Source organism: Ranitomeya variabilis, unplaced genomic scaffold (assembly GCF_051348905.1).
Source record: "Ranitomeya variabilis isolate aRanVar5 unplaced genomic scaffold, aRanVar5.hap1 Scaffold_312, whole genome shotgun sequence".
Classification (NCBI taxonomy): domain Eukaryota; kingdom Metazoa; phylum Chordata; class Amphibia; order Anura; family Dendrobatidae; genus Ranitomeya; species Ranitomeya variabilis.
This window is the reverse complement of record NW_027508058.1, coordinates 22,501-25,000: the sequence shown is the minus strand read 5'-3', so window position 1 is coordinate 25,000 and position 2,500 is coordinate 22,501.

Genomic DNA, 2,500 nt, shown 5'->3' with positions numbered 1-2,500 from the left:
TTCAAAGTTTTGAGCTCTCTGTTTGTTCTCAAAGTCACAAAATCGCTTTTTTTCAGTTTTCCACCCAGCAGACCCAAACTTCACCCCCACTTAGGTCACTGTCTAGGGGCGCCTTACGACATATTGACGCCCCTTTAGGGTGGAAGTAGGGGAAATGGGTGATTTTTACACAAAATCGGAAATTTCTCAAAATTTTTCTAAGTGTCAAGGACTCTTCCAGAAAATCTCCCCCAGGCTCCTGGAAGCGTCCCCGGTACACCTCTGGCGGCTGCCCCCGCCTGGAAGTCCGACACACGCCTGAAATTTTCAAAGTATGAAAATACGCATTTTCATCCAAAAATTCAACTTTCCCCCCGTGCACCGCAAACTTCACCCCCACTTAGGTCACTGCCTTGGGGTGCCTTACAACATATTGACGCCCCCCTGGGGTGGAAGTAGGGGAAATGTGACATTTTTCACAAAATCGAGATTTTCTCAAAATTTTTCTAAGTGTCAAGGACTCTTCCAGAAAATCTCCCCCAGGCTCCTGGAAGCGTCCCCGGTACACCTCTGGCGGCTGCCCCCGCCTGGAAGTCCGACACACGCCTGAAATTTTCAAAGTATGAAAATACGCATTTTCATCCAAAAATTCAACTTTCCCCCCGTGCACCGCAAACTTCACCCCCACTTAGGTCACTGCCTTGGGGTGCCTTACAACATATTGACGCCCCCCTGGGGTGGAAGTAGGGGAAATGTGACATTTTTCACAAAATCGAGATTTTCTCAAAATTTTTCTAAGTGTCAAGGACTCTTCCAGAAAATCTCCCCCAGGCTCCTGGAAGCGTCCCCGGTACACCTCTGGCGGCTGCCCCCGCCTGGAAGTCCGACACACGCCTGAAATTTTCAAAGTATGAAAATACGCATTTTCATCCAAAAATTCAACTTTCCCCCCGTGCACCGCAAACTTCACCCCCACTTAGGTCACTGCCTTGGGGTGCCTTACAACATATTGACGCCCCCCTGGGGTGGAAGTAGGGGAAATGTGACATTTTTCACAAAATCGAGATTTTCTCAAAATTTTTCTAAGTGTCAAGGACTCTTCCAGAAAATCTCCCCCAGGCTCCTGGAAGCGTCCCCGGTACACCTCTGGCGGCTGCCCCCGCCTGGAAGTCCGACACACGCCTGAAATTTTCAAAGTATGAAAATACGCATTTTCATCCAAAAATTCAACTTTCCCCCCGTGCACCGCAAACTTCACCCCCACTTAGGTCACTGCCTTGGGGTGCCTTACAACATATTGACGCCCCCCTGGGGTGGAAGTAGGGGAAATGTGACATTTTTTCACAAAATCGAGATTTTCTCAAAATATTTCTAAGTCCCAAGGACACTTTCAGAAAATCTTCCCCAGGCTCCTGGAAGCGTCCCCGGTACGCCTCCGGCGGCTGCCCCCGCCTGGAAGTCTGACACACGCCTGAAATTTTCAAAGTATGAAAATACGCATTTTCATCCAAAAATTCGACTTTCCGCCCGTGCACCGCAAAATTCACCCTCATTTAGGTCACTGCCCTGGGGTGCTTTACAACATATTGACGCCCCCCTGGGGTGGAAGTAGGGGAAATGTGACATTTTTCACAAAATCGGAAATTTCTCAAAATTTTTCTAAGTCCCAAGGACACTTTCAGAAAATCTTCCCCAGGCTCCTGGAAGCGTCCTCGGTACGCCTCCGGCGGCTGCCCCCGCCTGGAAGTCTGACACACGCCTGAAATTTTCAAAGTATGAAAATAATGCATTTTCATCCAAAATTCGACTTTCCGCCCGTGCCCCGCAAACTTTACCCACAGTTAGGTCACTGTCCTGGGGTACCTCACAACATATTGACGCCCCCCTGGGGTGGAAGTAGGGGAAATGTGACATTTTTTCACAAAATCGAGATTTTCTCAAAATATTTCTAAGTCCCAAGGACACTTTCAGAAAATCTTCCCCAGGCTCCTGGAAGCGTCCTCGGTACGCCTCCAGCGGCTGCCCCCGCCTGGAAGTCTGACACACGCCTGGAATTTTCAAAGTATGAAAATAATGCATTTTCATCCAAAATTCGACTTTCCGCCCGTGCCCCGCAAACTTTACCCACAGTTAGGTCACTGTCCTGGGGTACCTCACAACATATTGACGCCCCCCTGTGGTGGAAGTAGGGGAAATGTGACATTTTTCACAAAATCGAGATTTTCTCAAAATATTTCTAAGTCCCAAGGACACTTTCATGAAATCTTCCCCAGGCTCCTGGAAGCGTCCCCGGTACGCCTCTGGCGGCTGCCCCCGCCTGGAAGTCCGACACACGCCTGAAATTTTCAAAGTATGAAAATACGCATTTTCATCCAAAAATTCAACTTTCCCCCCGTGCACCGCAAACTTCACCCGCATTTAGGTCACTGCCCTGGGGTGCTTTACAACATATTGACGCCCCCCTGTGGTGGAAGTAGGGGAAATGTGACATTTTTTCACAAAATCGAGATTTTCTCAAAAT